Here is a 19734-nt window from a genome sequence, read left to right as displayed (position 1 = left end):
GAGCTCCTTGGTTCTCAGATTTCTATCATGCCATAATTTCGTTCGCTCCTTGTACCACATGGCCGAGTCGAAAGATTCCAATCTAAGTTCTTCAAGCTCCTGTAATTGCAGCTTCCTTTCCTCCTCACAGGCTGTAGCATCCATATTCACTTTCTGTACTGCCCAGTATGCTCGGTGCTCGATCCCTACAGGTAAGTGGCACATTTTTCCAAAAACTATTCGGTAAGGGGACATACCAATGGGGGTCTTGTAGGCTGTTCGATATGCCCAGAGAGCATCCTCTAATCTCACGCTCCAATCCTTCCGAGAAGGATTTACAGTTTTCTCCAAAATCCTCTTTATCTCTCGATTAGAGATCTCGGCTTGGCCGTTAGCTTGCGGGTGGTAGGGGCTTGAAAGTCTATGGTGCACACCGTACTTTTTCATTAAAGCTTCAATTGTACGATTACAAAAGTGTGTACCTTGATCAGAGATGATCGCCCTTGGGACTCCGAAACGGCTGAAAATGTGACTCTTTAAGAATTTGGCCACCTCCTTTGCTTCACACGTACTTGTGGCCGTCGCTTCTACCCATTTGGAGACGTAATCCACCGCGACTAGGATATACAGATTGCCATAGGACGAGGGAAAAGGCCCCATGAAATCCATTCCCCATATGTCGAATAATTCACAAACAATAATCGGTACTTGCGGCATCTCATCTTGGGCAGATATTCCACCGGTCAGTTGGCAACGCTCACAGCTCCGGCAGAACTCGTATGCATCTTTGTTGAGAGTTGGCCAGTAAAAGCCGCTATCCAGAATCTTCCTTGCCGTCTTCTTGGATCCGAAGTGCCCTCCACATGCTAACGAATGGCAGTGGGTCAACACATCCCGCTGTTCCCAGTCAGGAATGCACCTTCTTATCACTTGATCGGATCCTACCCTCCATAGGTAAGGGTCGTCCCAAAAATAATATTTTGCCTCACTCTTGATCTTCATTCGTTGGGCTTTGGTAACACTTGGTACCTCTGGAAGTTCTCCAGTTACTAGGTAGTTGGCCAGGTCCGCATACCATGGCTCATGCCCTACCTTCTCTTTTCCTTTTGCTGCATCATTCTGACCAGTAAGTTTGTACACTTCTTCCCAATCAATTTTTCTGGGTGCAAAAATCACCTCACATAAGTGTTCCTCTGGAAACTGGTCGTGCACCTCCTCGCTGTTTCCTTCTTGCACTATTCTGCTCAAATGGTCTGCCACCTTGTTTTCGACTCCTCTCTTATCTTCCACCTCCCAATCAAATTCTTGCAACAAGAGTACCCATCGGATCAAGCGTGGTTTTGATTCTCTCTTGGTAACTAGATACTTAAGGGCTGCATGGTCAGTGTATACTACGACCTTAGATCCCAGCAAATATGGCCGGAACTTCTCGAAAGAAAACACCACTGCCAGCATCTCCTTTTCGGTGGTATCGTAATTCCGCTGGGCTTGATTTAGAGTCTTGGACGCATAAAAAATTACGTGCCTCCTCCCATCGATCTTCTGACCCAGCACGGCCCCTACCGCAAAGTCGCTGGCGTCGCACATTACTTCGAAAGGATGGTTCCAATCAGGAGCTCGTATGATAGGTGCGGATACTAATTTTTCTTTGAGAAGATCGAAAGCTGCCTTGCATTGCTCATCAAAAACGAACTCCACATCATTTTGAAGCAGTCTGGTAAGGGGTTGGGCGATTTTGGAGAAATCCTTTATAAATCTTCGATAAAATCCAGCATGTCCCAGGAAACCCCTTATTCCCTTCTGATCAGTAGGGAATGGTAATTTGGATATGACATCCACCTTGGCTCGATCCACCTGGATACCTCTTTCTGAGACTACGTGTCCTAGGACTATCCCTTCGGTGACCATAAAATGGCACTTCTCGAAGTTCAAAACCAGACTCTTTGCTTGACACCTTTCCAAAACTATGTCCAAATGATGAAGGCAAGAGTCGAACGAGTCTCCGTAAACCGTGAAGTCATCCATAAATATTTCTATGCACTCCTCAATCAAATCGGAAAATATGCTCATCATGCATCGTTGAAACGTACCTGGAGCGTTGCATAAACCGAAAGGCATGCGACGGTATGCATAGGTTCCAAACGGGCAAGTAAAAGTGGTTTTGTCCTGGTCCTCAGGATCCACGTGAATTTGGAAGTACCCGCTGTACCCATCTAGGAAGCAGAAAATTTTTTTCCCAGCTAATCTCTCTAATATCTGGTCGATGAAAGGCAAAGGAAAATGGTCCTTCCTTGTTGCGTTGTTCAGCTTCCGGTAGTCGATGCACATTCGCCAACCCGTGACCAGCCTTGTTGGAATCAGCTCGTTCCTCTCATTCTTGACAACTTGGATCCCGGATTTCTTTGGAACCATGTGGATCGGGCTGACCCACTCACTGTCCGGCACTGAATAGATAATCCCTAGCGACAACAACTTCAAGATTTCCTTTAAAATTTCCTCTCGCATGTTAGGGTTTACCTTCCTTTGAGCATCTCGATGAGCCTTCGCTCCCTCTTCTAGCCTGATGTGGTGCATGCAAACGTCGGGGCTTATCCCTACTAGATCTGTAAGGCTCCATCCGATTGCCTTCTTATTCCTATTCAACACAGTCAGTAGCCGCGCTTCTTGTTCTTTTGTGAGACTGCTGTTGATGATTACGGGATATGAGTTCTCCTCCCCGAGGTAGGCATACTTCAAGTTCGATGGTAACTTTTTTAGCTCGACTTGGGGTGGAAGTGTGTCTTCGGGTAGAGGGTTTTTCTGGGCCTCCCCGTCTTTCTTTAAGTCTTCCCCTGAAGGTTCTTCCGTACTGACTGGAAGCTTGGCCCCTGCGGCTCCAATGAACGCCGACTTTTGACAGAATTCCTTGATCGCTCCTTCTATTTCTTCGTCGGTCAACCCCTGGCTACTGATCAACTCACACCACGCAGCAGCTTCTTCGTCGGCCTGATCACAAGCATCTAAAGCCTGGAGTTTTTCCTGTAATAGTTCGGTCTCAAGAAAATCTTGGACTAGAGGGTCAATCACATCAACAAAGCATAGATTTTCAGAATCAATGGGTTTCTTCATGGCATCATTTATATCAAAAGTAAACTTCTCACCATTAAAATCAATGCAAATAGTCCCCTCGGCCATATCCACTATTGTCTTAGCCGTTCTCAAAAAAGGTCTCCCTAACAAGACTCCACTAGACTCTCTCGCTTCATGCTCACTCATTTTGATCACATAAAAATCAGCAGGGTATGTGAACTCCTGTACTCTAACCAACACGTTCTCTAAAACTCCTTCAGGGCTTATGCACGACCTATCAGCCAGCTGGATCAACACCCTAGTGTTTGACAGCCTCACTCCTTTCAGTCGGTTATAGATTGATAATGGCATGACATTAATGGAAGCTCCAAGATCACACATCGCATGTTCAACCTTCACATCCCCTATAGTTATGGGTAAAGTGAACATACCTGGATCGGCCCTTTTGGGCGGCAGTTTCTCTTGCACAATTGCGGATGCGATCCCTTCCACCATGATTTGTCCATCTTTTTGAGCTTTCCCGGCTATGAAATCCTTAATGAATTTTCCGAGCGGGGGTAGTTTCACGGCTTGGAGGAATGGTATGGTGACGTCCAACCTTCCAAAAATCGACAAGTAGTCGACCGGGTTCTCTTTCTTCCTCTTTGTAACAAATCGGAATGGGAATGGTTTCTCCCCTTTTTTCTCTTCTACGGATTCCTCAGCAACTTTCCTTGGTAGCTCTTGGGTCCGAGCCTCCATTCTGGGATTTTTCTCTTGAGGAGGTTCCTTCCTGGTCAGTAAGGCATCGGGTTCACCTCTTATACTTGGTGTATCATCCAGGAAGAATGGATCCTGCATTCGAGGCATGAAATTCCCTATTTCCTCAGCTGAAATTGTCTCGCCTCCTATCTTCGTTCCATTCGATCCTTCACTCGGCTGTTTCGGTTGAGGTGCATCATAAGTAGTTCCTGACCTCAACGTGACCTTACTCACATTTGCCTTCTCGGGCATTTGGACTGTAGATGGGAGTTTTCCTGCATTTCCCTTCAAATCACCCATCGAACTGGCCAGTTGAGCTAACTGCCTATTCATCATATCCATGTTCGCCTTATGTTCTTTCTGGGCATTTTGCATCCCCTGCACGACCTCATTATGGGCTTGCAATTCTCCTTTGATGTTCTGTTGTGATGCTAGCATTTCACTCATCATGTCCTCAACGGATCTCCTCGGCCTGTTCGAGTTTTGGAAATGACCCGGCCCTTGGTGTTGATAGTTCTGGGAGGTTTGCTGTCCTTGATTAGGCGGGTATTGGTTATATTGGGCAGGAGGAGTGTACTGATCTTGAGGATATTGATTCTGGTGCTGGGCTTGGAATTGATTCTGGTTCTGATGGTGTTGGGATGCTTGGTTTGGTTGATTTTGGTAGTTTTGGAAATTTCTCTGATGGGGTGGCACGTAAACAGGGTTCGAGTTTGAGCTTTGTGGGTTATAGTTTTGGGCTTGTTGGTTTCTTCCTGACCAGTTGGGCTGGAAGTCTGGGTTTGCTGGTCCACGGTTAGGGTTTTGGTTCGGGTAAGGGTTATATTGGTTCTGGCCTTGACCTTGGTTCTGGTTTTGGTTCCCTTCTCCCCATCGAAAATTCGGGTGGTCCCTCCATGGTGCGTCCCGTTGTCTCCCCTGGATCCAATTCCCATTCTGGTTAAAATACCCAGCAGCATTAGCTTGCTCCGTACTGATCAAGTCATTCGGATGCTCGTATTGGGCCCCTTGATTCCCCTGCTCTGCACCCTTGTAGTTCCCAGTTGGGAGAGGTGGTGGAGTGCTCTTCTCGATGGCACTCAAAAGTGACTTCTTCAGTTCATCCATCTTCAAGTCCATTTTCTGCTCCAGCTTGTTCTCCTGATCAGTAGTCGATGCAACAGCAGCCCGCTCTCGGTTGTATCCTTCCCTTGAATGGTCATACTCTTTCTTTGCATTCAGTAGCTTCCTTAGGACTCTCTTTGCTTCGCTGACCCGTAATTGCGTGAAGCTTCCTCCCGAAGATGAATTGGCCAGGTCTTTGGTTACCGCGTTCATGCCCTCGTAGAAAGTATGATGTACTTCAATGTCCGCCATGCGATGGTTGGGACACGATTCCAAAAGACCCATGTATCTTGCCCAATAGTCGCTCAAGGGCTCGTCATATCCTTGCTTCACATTCGTTATTTCTCTCTTCAGTGCGCTTGTCTTAGATGACGGAAAAAACTCGCCCAGGAATGCTGACTTGAAGTCGGCCCAAGTCTCAATAGAGTCAGGGGGCAAGCGCATGAACCAGGTGTTCGCTTCCCCCTTGAGCACAAATGGCAGAGCTTTCAGCCTATAATCATCTTCAGTCGCTCCTGCTGGTCTTCTCTGCGCTCTACAAATCTTACAAAATTCGTGAAGGAACTCATACGGCCCTTCATAGCTTTTCCCGCAGTATGTAGGTAGAATCGCTATGACATGAGGCTTCACGTCACAAGCAGTCTGTCCCGGGGTGACCACGATAGCTTGCGGTGGTTCTCCTTCGGTATGCGCATTCAGCGTACCGATCTCTGGATCTTCTTCCATGTTGGCAGCCATTCCTGGATTGCCTTCCAACAGTGGTAACTCCACGGGAATTGGTCCTTCTATGGTGTCCTGTTCTTCGTCGCTACTCGTGTCTAGGTCGGACAGAGTTGTTGACAGGCCAGAACGAGTGGTCACAAGTATGGATCCTCGCTGAAGTATCTTCGGTTTCCACGGATTAGGATCCGAACTGCTTCTCATAAACTGAAACAAAAGAAAAAGAGAAAAAATTATACACAATATTTACGCCAAAGTATCACACACAATAGTATATAAAACGCCATCCATCCCCGGCAACGGCGCCATTTGAAGAGGTTACGAGGTGCGTAGGTGTCGTTCAAGTGAGGATATATCCTACTGGCAGGATAAAGATCCTAACTAAGCCTAGACCTCGTCTTCAAAGATTCCTCAACCCACTTCTACTGATCAGTATAGTGGAGGTAAGGGTCGAATCCCACAGAGATGGTGCGTTTAAACTACTGCGGTGATGTTTTGGAGGGTTGGTTAGCTACCACGCTCGGGTTGAGTTTCTACCTAGGCGAGTAATTAAAGGGTGGCGTCCTACTGACTAGGATGGGGGAGCAGATCATGGAATGCGACTGTGTACGTGGAAATGAGGGGACATGGTGTAACAGAAATTGTTTGGAAAGGACGGTATTTCTATTTTTGGCTAAACAGAATATTCAGAGTGTAGTGGAGGTAGTGGTGACTAGGCTGACAGATCTGCAGGTACAACCAGAGGTGAAGGACAAAAGAAAGCAAAAGTAAATAAAAGTAAGGTGGTCCCCAATCTGGATGTAGACATCGTCTTCTCCAACAACACAACTTGAACTCAGATAACAATTCCAGATCCAACCCGGCAAACGCAGATTAACAACTCGCGAACACAGATCTAAAACTAAGAAATCAAATCTGAAATCAAACGCTGAAACTGGACTTCTGCATGCTGGTCAACATGAAAGATCGATTCAGAAAATAAAACGAAGCCTTGCATGCAACGATCTACTTCCAGATCAAATAGTACATGTTTACCTATCCTAAAGAAATTTGTTACGTAACAGAATTTAGAGATTTAGCACTTAAAACACCGAGAAATCTTAGATCTAAGCTAACTAGACAAGGAAAGAAAAGAACACTACAATGAACGAAACGGAAATCAACTTCATAGCATTAACACGTTCGGATATCCAAAGCAAGCATTTCAAAACAACAAAATCCCAAAATGTAACAGAAATCCAACGTAAAGACGGAGAACTAATTAAACTACGAAAGCAATTTAAAGATTGTTTGCCACTCCGGGCGATAAAATCTCTGACTGGAACTACGATCTAGCTAACTGGAACGGACGATGACTGGAACTCGGGAACATTCTGAACGTCAGGTGATCATGGCTCGGCGAGGCAAGAAGTGGACACGGCTGAAAGACTGAAATTACCGAGAGAACTCTCTACCTAAAGATGATGGTGAATTGAAGTCTATCCCCCCCCGGCTGCTTCTTCTCTCTCCAACTTGGCTACCTTTTATAGGGAGGCTACCCTTGATTTTAGGGTAAATCCTCGCTGCAATTTGACTTCTTTGCCCTTAATTGTGGGTAATCCGTCCCAGCTATCCGTCTTCTTCATCTCAAGCCGTTTTAGCACGTATACGGATCAGTATGAGACCATGCTGGCGCTTTTTCTACCCGAACACTCCGGAACTTCCCTACTGGCCAGAACACTTATCCTGCACACTTTGAGCAACTGCTTTGCAAATATAATCATTTAAACCTGTCATACTGACCAGTAACCGAGGCCTAGAATACGACTTATCAATGCAATTTTGCAATCAAGCCCCTCCAGTTTTTGAAAACCATATATTGCACCCCCACTGTTTACCTCCGGATCCCTCAACTATGCAAACTGACCCCAATAATTTCGAAAACATGAGCCAGGCCCCAATTTGTCAAAAAATGGACGTTGTTGAATTTATTTCTTGTAAGAATCGTTTTGAAATACTCGGAAATTTATCAACTGCGTGTGTAGTGTCTTGTTGTGAGGAAAGAAATGATAGGTAGATCTTTGATTGTGGGGCAACGGATACAATGACCTATGATGCCTCCGACACCACTGAACCCATGAAACCGGGAAAGGCGTACATTCAGACAGCCAGTGGAGAGGTGTCGACTGTTAAAGGGGTCGGGACAATAAACATATCATCGATATTAAAGTTGTCAAATTGTCTCTATGTCCCGTCTCTATCACATAAACTATTGTCGATTAGCCATGTCACCCGAGAACTTAATTGCTCCGTACTAATGCAGCCCAATTTTTGTCTACTGCAAGATATCAGGACGAAGGAGATTATTGGACGTGGCACTGAGAAGGAAGGGTTGTACTACGTTGACGAGATAGCTCAAAAATGAACTGCGTTGCTGACTTATGGGTCTGCAAATCGAGAGGCTTGGTTGTGGCATCGTCGCCTAGGTCATCCTTCTGCGAGTTATTTAAATTTCTTATTTCCCAATTTTTCCTAGAATTTGCATTGTGAAACTTGTATCTTGGCCAAAATCCGTAGACAATCCTACCAGTTAAGTAACACACGGATTGAAACTTTGTTTTCTTTAGTGCATTATGATATATGGGGACCCGCACCTGTGGTGGGGGGTCAAGGATTTCGATACTTTTTGCTTTTTGTGGATGATTGCACTCGAATGGTATGGGTTTATTTTATGAAGCATAAGTCTGAAGTCGTGTCTCATTTTTACACTTTTGTAAACTTGTGCAAAATCTGTACCAAAAAAATATCCAAACTCTTCGATCTGGCAATGGGGGGAATTTGTCAACTCGGGAATAAAAGCCTTCTGTAGAGATAATGATATTGTTCATCAAACCACCTGTCCTCACACACCGGAACAAAACGGTGTAGCCGAAAGAAAAAACTGTATCCTCGAAATGATTATAGCAATGCTTCTTGAGGGCAGCCATGCAGAAGGAAAGCTATGAAGCACAAACACTGGAGGGCAGCCATGCAGAAGGAAATGGATGCCCTAGCTCGAAATCAACCGTGGGATAAGAGTAAGTTACTAGAGGGAGTTAGGCCAATTGGGTGCAGATGGGTTTTCACAATTAAGAAAAGACCAGGCGGATCCATTGAAAGGTATAAAGCACGACTGGTAGCAAAGGGATATACTCATACATATGACGTGGACTATGCAGAAACCTTTTCGCCAGTCTAAAAAATGAATACAATAAGAATTCTTCTTTCGATTCCGGCTAATCAGGACTGTCCTCTTTACCAATTCTACATCACGAACGCCTTCCTGCATAGAGAATTGAAGAAGAGGGTATATATGGAGGCACCACCGAGTTTTACACAGGGGTTTGGAAAGGGGGAAGTCTGCCACTTGAAGAAGACCTTGTATAGGTTTAAACAATCACCGGAAGTATGGTTTAGGAGGTTCACTGATGTTTTGGTTTCGTATGGATTCTACCAGAGTCACTCAGACCATACATTGTTCATCAAAAGGCAAGAAGGGAAAGTAGCGTGTCTGATCATTTACGTAGATGATATGATTATTACCGGTAATGATGCGGAAGAAATCAAGAAGCTGAGAGATAGTTTGTTTAAGGAGTTTGAGATGAAAGATCTGGGTGACCTCAAATATTTCTTAGGGATCGAGGTGTTGAGATCTCAAGGGGGAATATTTTTGAGGCAAAAGAAATACATTCTCGACATCCTTGCTGAAACTAGACTACTAGATTGCAAGCCTCCTGACACACCAATTGGGGTGAATCATGGGCTGAGGATCGTGGAAGGTGCTGAAGTGGAAGATCGTGGTAGGTATCAGCGTTTAGTTGGGAAGTTCATTTATCTCTCCCATACTAGACCAGATATCGCCTACGCAGTCGGAGTGGTAAGTCAGTTCATGCATTTACCACAAACTGATCATATGGAAGCTGCGCTGAGAATTGTGAAGTACTTGAAAGGAACTGTTGGTCATGGAGTGTTGTTCAAAAATGAAGGACATCTAGAGATAAAAGGGTATACAGATGCAGACTGGGCTGACAATCCAGTAGATAGACGGTCCACCTCCGGTTACTTCACCTTCGTTGGAGGGAACTTAGTGACTTGGAAAAGCAAGAAACAGAAGGTGGTGGCACTATCCAGTGCGAAGCCAGAGTTCAGAGGAATCAAAAGTGGGTTGACGGAATTACTTTGGCTAAGGAGGTTGACGACAGAAATTGACTTTCAACCTTAGAAAAGCCAACTGTATTGTGACAATAAGGCGACAATAAGCATTGCGGAAAATCCGGTGCAACACGACAGAACCAAACATGTGGAAGTCGACAGACACTTCATCAAGGAGAAAATTGAGAAAGGAATCGTGGAATTTCCATTTGTGAGGTCAGATGATCAGTTGGCGGACATTCTCACCAAAGCAGTCAGTTCTAGGAATTTTGAAGATGCGTTGAGCAAGCTAAGTATTGGTGACCCCACTACTAAGCTTAAGGGGGAGTGTTAGAATGGAAAGATTTCATCAAATCAATTAAGATGATTTGTGGGAATCAATCTAGAAGATTGATAGCATAATTGACGTAGAATAGATTGGGATTATTTATTCTAGATAGGAAACCTTCCTTGTGTACAAATTTATTGAACCTCTATATAAGAGGAGCATTATACAATGAATAAAAATGCAACAGTAAAGTAATATCTTCCATGATCATAATCCTTGTACCGTTTAACATTTCTTCCATGACAAAATGACAGCTAAAATCTTGTTTAGTTTACTTGATGTTTTGAGGACATTAGTACCAATTAAATATGAGACAGGTAAGTTTTGGTGAGCAGTTACTCCCAAACCATTTAAACCATCACACGAATCATTCTCACTTGGTCTTCTGCTATTTAATTAAGGAAAAGTAAATTCTTTTTTATATAATAAATTATTTGAGCCAAAGAATGTGATAAATTAAAAGGGATAATTCTTATTTAATTTTAAATCATAACGTTTAATTGGCATCAATCCTAACTTTTAAAAGTTGACTCTGTTTTTGCCTTATTTCTCCTTCCAATCTCTGATTTCACATCCATTTGATATTCTACAATGAAAATAATGACTATGAGTCCTAAATTACATAAGAATATATAAATACTACATTAGTCCTATTATAAGATGTCACATTTTGCCATTTTGATGCGTCTCAAAATAAGATTCACATTTCACTTTTATCGTAAATGGTAAGTAGATCCCACATTTCATCAATCAATTCTATTAACATTTTATTATAAAATTAATATATATAATAAAACTAATATATATAAGTAAAACTCATAATCCATTAACTTATTCAATTGACTTTTCTTTACATTTCTTAAAACTCATGCCCACACTAAATATGACACTTGATATCAGCGGCGGATGGAGGTGGGGTCGAGTGGGGTCGGCCGACCCCACCGCCATCCCTGGTGAACTGCCGGAATACTCCTCCCAACGGCCCCCGACTCCACGGCGTTCGGAACTCTGCCCCATGATTCATCTTCAAGCTGCGCGCAGCTTTTGCACCTCTGTTGTTATTTCCTCTACTGCTAAATCTTTTATGCGTGGGTTTAGGTTTGGACCTTTTCATTTATTTTAATTAAAACATGCAGGGAATACTTTCTTCATAAATAATTTATCTCTATTATAATGGTTAATACTTTCTTTACAAATTACAACTAAGATTGCTCGGTATCTAAATTAATTTTAATTCAAATTAAGGGTTTGAGGCGTAGAGCATAGGCTGTGCAAAAAAAGATTCGGTGCATTATATTATAGGAGTATAGTTTATTGAACATCTTGTAGTCATGTTTTATTAATTAATTTATTTTATTATCGTAGTAACCGATAAATTTTAACCTAATTTTAATAGATATTCTTTCCGTCCGATAAAAATATGAATATTAATGAAACGGAAATTAATGTGCAATTATTAAAATAAGAGAGAAATGGAAAGAAAAAGTAATTATAGTATTGTTAGTGGAGAATGTGGCTCATCTACTAGAAACGGAAGTTACGAAATACTATAAAAGGAGATAATTTTATGTGACATTCCAAAATGAAAATGTATTTATTTTTATGGGACGGATGGAGTAATATCTATCTTTTACTTTTAGTTATTGATTTTAGTTACCTTCTATTTTAGATTAATAGATACTCAATTCGTCCCACAATAAAAGTCATATTTTGTCATTTCGGTCCGTCCTACAATAAGATTCACATTTCACTTTTATCATAAATGGTAAATAGGTCTCACATTCCACTAACTCACTTCACTCACATTTTATTATAAAAAATCAATATAAAAAAGTGGGCTTCATGTTCCACTCACTTTTCCTACCCACTATTATTTACATTTCTTAAAACTCATGTCTACATCAAATGTGACTCATATTATGGGATGGATAGAGTATTCATTTTTTAAAAAATCTCGAGTTTCCATCAACTCTTCTAATGCTAATGGCGAACAAAAACAACAGCAACTAGAAGATATTTTCGCAACTAATTTTGACAGTTTCATAATATCGTAGAAGTACATATAAAATAGATATATTTCATTTATAATGTATCTTTATAAATATATATATATTAGTATATTTTATTATTTATTTCGACCCCACGGCATTTTAATCTTGGATCCGCCATTGCTTGATATGAGACGGAGATAGTATAACCGAAGGAGGAAAAATATGAATTAATGCTCTATGTACATGTCAATGTACAGAATAATGAGAATAATATGTTAATACACACATGGAAATAAGGAAATTCATACATTGTGAATCCAAGTCCCAAATCTATGACCATGACCCACGAATTCAAATTTGATCCTCTTAATCCATCAAACTTTTTCTTGACACAATATACACAAATTTTATTCACGTTGTTATGCGAATCACCCATAATTCCATCTCTACGACTTTGCATCATTTGTGCTTTTAAATTAACAAATAAACATGTCAAAATTCCCTTCTTTAAAAACCATTAATTTCCATTGCTACCATACTTTTTTCTTACCCGTGTCTCCCCCTAAAACCATCAATAAATCCTCTCAAAACACACTTTCCAACTATAGAAATGTGCCCGGCGCCCGCCAAACCGGGTCAAGACCCATTTAAAGCTCTCAAATTAATACCGAAAGATAAGACCAGTGATGCTCTAACGACGTCGTTAAAGGCCGCGGTGGCCGTAATCTCAATCCTCTCCATCTCCCTCGCCGCATACTCCGCAATCCACGACCCGACTCAACCCGAATTGTTCTCCCGACCCGACCCTCTTCGGCTCCGACGACGCCCCCACCAACGTCTCCCACCTCGCCTTCGGCATCGGCGGGTCGACCGCCACCTGGGCGAACCGGGCGCGCTACTCGGATCTCTGGTGGAACCCGGCTCGACCCGCGGCTACGTCTTCCTCGAGAGGGTCCCAGCAGGGTCGGGCGGGTCAATCGGGTCGGGAATAGAGCACCGGGTCTCATCGGAGTGGCGGCGGTTCCGGCGAACGAAGGGGCCGGAGTCGGCGGTGAGGATAGCCCGGGTCGTGGCGGATCTTTACCGGGTCGGATTGCCGGGCGTGAGGTGGTTCGTGATGGGGGACGACGACACGGTGTTTTTTCCGGAGAATCTGGCGGCGGTCCTGGGGAGGCACCATCACCGGCGGATGGTGTACGTCGGCGGGAACTCGGAGAGCGTGGAGCAGGACGTGGACCATGCCTACGACATGGCGTTCGGCGGCGGGGGGTTCGCCATGAGCTATCCGCTGGCGGTGGAGCTCGCCGCGGCCATGGACGGGTGCCTCGACCGGTACCATTACTTTTACGGGTCGGATCAGCGGGTTTGGGCGTGCGTAGGGGAACTCGGAGTCGGGCTAACCCGCGAACCGGGATTTCATCAGGTGCGTTTCTTTATTAAATGAATTTGTTATGTTTCGGTGGATTTAATCTGAATATTTTAAAGGCATGCAGTTTTTAACCAGAAATATTAATAGTTGATCGGTGGGTCAAATTAGCAAGACTCTGTGACGGGCAGCTTTTAAGATGCCTAGGAAATAAACTTGGTTGTTTTCGATTGGTCGTGTGTTTGGTGTCTCAACTATATGAAGACACGTGGCAGGATCAATGGCATTTGTTGTTTGTTAGAGCACCCGCAACGCTGTGTCGTTGCGGTGCCTAGGCCGTTACAGAGGAACGGTTTCGCGGCGGCAAGCGTTGCAGCCGCCGTGTCGTCGCCAAACCGTGCCCATGCCGTGTCGGGTGTCGTTGCCGCGGCCCGCGGCACGACACGTTCCGCCACGCGCCGAGGCGACGTGGCGGCCTCCCATTCGACGCGTGACGCCCACTCGCTGCTCCGCGAGTAGGTTTCGTCAAGTGACGCAATAATTCATTTTTTTAAAAAAATTCGAATTTAATTAAAAAAACAAAAAATTTTGGGGAGATCTAGTATAGCTAATGCGTCAAATATTGGAACAATCATTTGAAGAAGATCGACGACGGGAGGCGGAAGAAGCCGTGCCGCCCCAACGACGCTCCCGTACGTACATCCATCGTAACCGGCAGGAAGCCGCCGCAAGGTTAGTACGCGACTACTTCTGCGATAACCCGGTTTGGAGAGATACGTACTTCCGTCGCCGTTTCCGCATGGGGAACCGTTATTTCTCCACATCGCGAATACTTTGGCAGCCCGGGAAGAGTTCTTCCAGGAAGGGTTCGACGCGGTCGGCCGTCCCAGCCACACGACGCTGCAGAAATGTACTGCAGCAATCCGCCAGCTTGCGACTGGACAAACGGCCGACATGTTCGACGAATACCTCCACATCGGAGACAGCACTGGGCGAATGTGTTTGCTCAAATTCTGCAAAGGCGTCCGGGCAGCCTTCACAGACGAATTTCTCCGGAGGCCAAGCACGACCGATTGTCAGTTCCTGCTCGATCTTCACGAAACAGTGCACGGATTTCCCGGGATGCTCGGCAGCGTCGATTGCATGCACTGGCAATGCAAGAATTGCCCGGTGGCGTGGAAGGGGTCCTACACGAGCGGCCACAAAGGCACCCACCCAACCGTTATACTCGTGGCCGTTGCCGACTACCGCCTTTGGATCTGGCACGCGTACTTCGGGGTCCCTGGGTCGAACAACGACGTAAACGTGCTCCACCAGTCCGACCTCTTGACCGAAGTTTTGGATGGTAAAGCGTCGGCCATCAACTTCGTCGCCAACAACCGGCTTTATAAAATGGGGTACTATCTCGCCAATGGCATCTACCCGAAGTGGCCTACCTTCGTGAAGACGTGCAGTGGGTCTGCGAACCCAAAGCAGACTCTTTTTGCGCAGAAGCAGGAGGCTGCTCGCAAGGATGTGGAGATGGCGTTCGGGGTTCTCCAAGCGCGCTTCAACATCATCAAAGCCCCGGCTCGTACGTGGTTCATGGAGAACATGGTCGACATCATGTATACGTGCATAATCTTGCACAACATGATTGTCCAAGACGAAGGACCCGAGGCGGGATATTGGTTCGACCCCGAATCCCCCGGAAGCTCAACCGCAAGTAGTCTGCCTCGAAGTGGAGCGCATCCGTCTATACAAGAACGGTTATCTATTCGTGCAAGGACACGCGACTCTAGCGCCCACACCCAACTCCAATAGGATCTAATTGAGCACATTTGGGCAAACTTTGGCGGATGAAATTATTAAAATTGTGTAATTTTATTTTTTTAGGATTTTAATTGTGTGCTTTTTATTTTTTTTAAGTTTAAGTTGTAACTTTGTTTTAATGTTGTGTGTTTTTTAATAAAGTGTGTTTGTTTTTTATTAAAGTGTGTTTTTTTAATTGAATTGAGTTGGAAATAAAAATAAAAAATGAAATTGAATGAATAGTAATTTAAGGAACGGTTAAAAAGCGGTTAAAGAACGGAGGGTTGCAGGTTCCGTTCCTTAGTTAAGGAATGGAGTAAAAAAATACAGTGGGGCCGCAAATAGTAGTTTAAGGAACGGTATAGGAACAGCGTTGTGGATGACCTTAGTAACCTAATTGATTTCTTTGCTATTATCTGCGTTTTTAAACAAGAAGATATGAATAGGCAATAGCTACCGAGTTTGTATGATAAAATATTTAAAAAGGTATTCTAATTCGAAAGTTTTCAATAATTAGGTAGTGATATGGTAGAGAGCGGTGGGAATTTAAATTGGATTATTAATTCAATACTATTAATTTCGAAGACGTGTCGAAACGTGATGTATTTGTGTCTGTTAATTAAAAATTCCTAAACAAGTGTTTTCCTGAAGTTGGTTTGTTCTCATTCCAGACAATAAATTGAACGAATATTAAGCAAATATAATGATGATCTCTCTCTGACTAGAAACCACTTTTTCATATCCACTAGTGTAGCCTAAATGCGAAACCAAATGAATAAAGGGTTCAATTAGTTTACATGGTTGGAATGTCTTGGAGTATATTTTATGCAAGATAGTAGTACTATGTTTTTACCCTTGAATAGAAAAATGAAAACTTGTGTCTCATATGTCATGGCCTAAATCCATATCTTTGTCATATTAACTTTGATCAGTGAACAACCATACTATATCATAGTTAAAAATGCTTGGACTAGTGTTATAAAATTTGGGTAAATGGATTCTATTGGTTTAGCCATGAATCGACGCATTGTTGGATCCAATTTACACATAAAAACCTTCAGATTGTTTAACCACCATGAACCGGAAAATCCGACCGGTTCAATCATGAACGGGCCGCAGTCGAACATCTTAGTGCTCCTAAAATGTACTATTTCCTACTCTTTCATGTGCATTGTCCTCCTCTTAGTTGCAAGCCCAAGGCATATATATAGAGCAAGCAAATCATATTTTTTGATATCATAATTTTCAATTTAATGTTTGATAAAAGTTTTTGTTTATTGTTTCATATTTGAACTTATTTGTAAACCTGACTAGTTGCATTTTGATATTAAGATTCAAGACCCATATATATGCTTTACAATGTCTTTTTTATCTTTTACTAAATTTATTATTTTTCTATATATGTTTATTTATATCTTTTCTACACTATTCTAACCCGATAAGTAGTCAGATCTGTCGAACCATAAACCGATAGCTTGTATGTTTACTTACCGGTCCAGTTTTTATAACATTGGTTTGTAATTCATTCAGATCAACATAAGAGGGGATCCTTTCGGGCTCCTAGCAGCGCATCCGCTGGCGCCTCTCGTCTCCCTCCACCATCTCGACTCCATCCAGCCGTTGCTCCCGAACCACACCCAGCTCGAGTCCATGACCGCCCTCATGAAAGCCCATGAGGCCGATCCTCCCAGAACCCTCCAGCAATGCTTCTGCTACCACAAAAAACACAATTGGTCAGTCTCTGTCTCATGGGGCTACGCGGTGCAGATATTCCCAGCTTTGTTGACAGCCAAGGAGCTTGAGACGCCTCAGCAGACATTCAAGACATGGAGGACTTTCAGCAGCGGGCCCTTCACATTCAACCCGCGGCCTGTGAGCAGCGATCCCTGCAAACGGTCCGCTGTCTTCTTTCTCAGCTCTGCTGTGGAGGAGGAGGGAAGTGAGGGGATGGTCACGGCTTACAGAAAGGCCGGGGATCGGGTGATGAGTAGTGGATGTACATGGACTTCACCCGTGCGATGGCAATCGAAAATGTAACAGTCTTGGCGCCGAAAATGGAGCAGCAAGAGTGGGATCTGGTTAGTACTTAAATTTTGATAATGGAAATTTGCACCACAACTACGGTTTATTAGTTGATTTATTCAATTGTTAATTAACTAATCATTTTAAAAATAGTTAAAAAAGACTGCGTTTTACCGGCTCTATGTACTAATTTATTGCGTAAGGGCGTATCACCCGGATGAAAGGTTAACTTATCATTCGGAGTCGAGCCGGCTATGTTATGTTTACATTTGTTGGGAGTGATTTGAAGCTTGAAAACTTGTGTTTGTGATAGGGGCTAAGTTCCCTATCGAGAGGTTTGTAGAGCACGCGAAGATTGAACGGAGCGAAAGAGATAATTACCTAGTTGAAGTTCTAGGGTTTTTGGAACAAGAATGAGAATAGAAGTTTATTTCATATTTCTCAATGAATGAAAATACTATAGAATTCTATTATTTATAGAATTCTAAATCCTAAACCTATAAGAGATGTGCTAAATCAAAAAGAAATGCTAAATAGGAAAAGATATGCCGCGTTGATTGTTGAGGAGATATGGTTGAAGGTATTTGGTGATGGATTCAGGTAACGTGAGATCTCTATCAACTCCCCATCGTTGAAAACCACCTTGCCCTCAAGGTGGAAGCCAAAATAAGAACCGCTGAAGTAAGATCATGCCATTGGTGTCAACATCTGTAGTTCCTCCCCTTTCTTCTCCTTATATCGTTGCTGCACAGGCTGGGGAAGACTCCCTTCTCCGTCATAGCAATGTCTGTACCACGAGGGGAAGTAGAGCCGCCAAGAGAGAATGGGAACGTCACACCAGAGGTGGAGCCGGGTTCCGTAGTAGCACCGACATCTTGACTAACAGAAGACACTTGGTATTGAAGTACTCCTGAACATTTGGACGGGGGTGGCTGATATTCGAACTTAAACTGGATGAATTTGACCCTATAAAAAGCTCCTGGGTCAAATATGCAAACTCCGTTGCCTCCACCAAATCGAAGAGTAGCACAACTCTATTTTCCATCCCCGTGATAGGACACCTCCATTGGCTTGGAATCCATCAAATCCAAGAGATAACTCCCCACCTCAAGGGTCAGCAGAAGCTGCTGCAGAATCGATGTCTCAATAGTTTCACCCAATTGAATTTCACAAGACTTCGTATCATCACTATAAGGAGGTGTAGGAGTTGCTGAATGTGGAAAATCTTTTATAGATTGTGCAGATTCAACATAAAGAAAACCATCGTCATCTTCATCCTCATACTTTCTAACAAGCTTCATGTGAAATCCGGTATCAGAGTTGAAACATACTCCCTCCGTCCCGCACTACTCGCACGTATTTCCTTTTTAGGCGTCCCAAGTTACTTGCACTCTTTCCATTTTTAGTAAAAATTTTCACCTATAGCCGTCATTTTTTACTTTCTTATACACTTCCTTAATCTCCGTGCCGAAAAGGAAATGAGCGAGTAGCTCGGGACGGAGGGAGTACTAATGTCGAACGATGATCCAAGCTGTTGGAGCTTTCAGAAACTTCAACCTTTTCGGTAATTACTGAAGGCACTGGAAGAGAATGGTCAGCAATTTCGAAGCCAGGGCTGCTCAAATGAGAAGCATGAACAACTTGCTCATCTTAGTTTGGTTTGTGTGTGTTTTGCAGTTTTGCTATTTGATTTAGTTGCTGATGATGCAATTTGTGAATATGCAGAGCCCAAGGAGACATTGTTGTGACATAGATGGAAATTCAAGACATCGAACGATGAGAATTAGGATTCGGAGGTGTGGAAATTCGGAGACTATATCAATTTGAGGTTAGCTTATTAGCTTCCATAATATATTACATACTATTACCTAGATCTGTAGATAATTGGAACTTGGAAGACTATATTGGGTCAAACACTATTTGACTGAATGATAGTGTAGCAGAGGGGATTTAATTTGTATTTGAGGTTCTAAGAGCATCCGCAATGGGGCGGACGATGCTCGATGCATCGTCCGCCCACTGTGGGCGACGCGGACGATGCAACGCATTTTTAATTCCGCACAACGCCCTCATGCAATGTCAGGACCCGGCCAAAGCCGAATACCTCCAGGGGATGATCGATGAGCTGCGCCGCAAGTTGAGACTTTTGTAGAGTGGTCAACATTTTTTTCATTTCTAACTCATGTAAAACTTTTTTTTAATCAATGTAGGATTTGCCGTTTTTAATTAATCGTGGTATTTTTTAATTATTTTGCATTGACATATTGAAAACATTTAAATTAATTAACAAAACAATAGTGAAACCTATAGGGCGGCCTTTAGGTCGGCTTATAGGGTGCCCCATGACAAACACAGATTTTGCATGTTTTTAAGGACTAGCTTTGACTTGTTTTAAATGTCAATAATGCAAATTATGTTCTTAAATTGCATATGTTATACATTTGGTATTTTTA

At 43.3% G+C, this 19734-nt stretch overlaps 1 pseudogene; it reads left to right on the top strand.

The window, feature by feature from the left end:
* The first annotated feature begins 12836 nt into the window (after positions 1–12836).
* LOC121760906 lies at positions 12837–19220 on the top strand (annotated as a pseudogene).
* The last annotated feature ends 514 nt before the right edge of the window (positions 19221–19734 follow it).

The sequence above is a fragment of the Salvia splendens genome, chromosome 13, assembly GCF_004379255.2.
Source record: "Salvia splendens isolate huo1 chromosome 13, SspV2, whole genome shotgun sequence".
NCBI lineage: Eukaryota > Viridiplantae > Streptophyta > Magnoliopsida > Lamiales > Lamiaceae > Salvia > Salvia splendens.
This window is presented reverse-complemented; position numbering and strand designations above follow the sequence as displayed.